Source organism: Gregarina niphandrodes (assembly GCF_000223845.1).
Source record: "Gregarina niphandrodes unplaced genomic scaffold scaffold00072, whole genome shotgun sequence".
Lineage (NCBI taxonomy): Eukaryota > Apicomplexa > Conoidasida > Eugregarinorida > Gregarinidae > Gregarina > Gregarina niphandrodes.
The window spans coordinates 3,187-4,106 of NW_011645838.1; positions in this window are offsets into that span (position 1 = coordinate 3,187).

The window sequence follows — 920 nt, forward strand, 5'->3', positions numbered from 1 at the left end:
ACATAGTGCAACTGTGCTCGGTGGATCTATTTCTATAGTTTCTCTCTTGCTTCGGTTCCAGTGCATTAAGCATTAACCACGGCGTGAAGACGAAGGTAGCTGTCGTCGACTACTGAGCATACCCTTCATTGGGTAGATGATCCTTACTTGTCGACGTGGCTTACTGAGCGCTGGCATGATGCCTTGACCCCCGCCTGATGGCCACAGTCTCTGTTGTCTTCTGACAGAGAGGGTGGCGACCACACCCTCATGCACGCCCTCGATAGGGGGTGGGGTCTGAGTTGTTAAAACCTCGATTTTTCGGCGGGCGTCGAGCACCCTGGTAGTATCTTGTATGTCGTGCATCTCGTTTGGTATTGCGCCCGCCATTCTCTTTGGCGTCTTGCTGGGGCATGCTGTAATCCGCAGCCGGGTGAGCGAAGAAGACGGCCCTCTGCATTTAGTGCGGCTCCAGCTGGACACAACTCGGAATGAGGATGGGACGAGAGGGGGTGGCTCGGCCGAACTCGAGGGCTACAGAACGTGGAGCGAGGCTTTCCGAGCGGAGCAGGCGGCAGGCAAGGTGCTGCGCACGGAGCCGGTCTCCGCCTTGGTCTCTAGGAACACGGCTTGCTACCGCGTTACAGAAGAGAGCCTATTCTGGGACCTGCTCCGCGAGAGCAGGGGGGTCGTCTGCGAGGTCGAGACGCCTGCTGCCACCGGCGGGGGCCGGAGACCTGTGGCCGGTGCCCCGCAGACCGGCGCGACTGAGTTCTTGCCCGGATTCCTGCAGACCAAGGTGTTGGACGACAAGGCGACGCACATGTCGGACGCGGAAAGGGCGCGTCTGCAAACGGACCTTAAGGGCGAGTGGGACCAGTGGCCGGACGACAACGACCCGCAGGACCCGGACGCGGATGAGGACGACGTGCCTGAGTGGC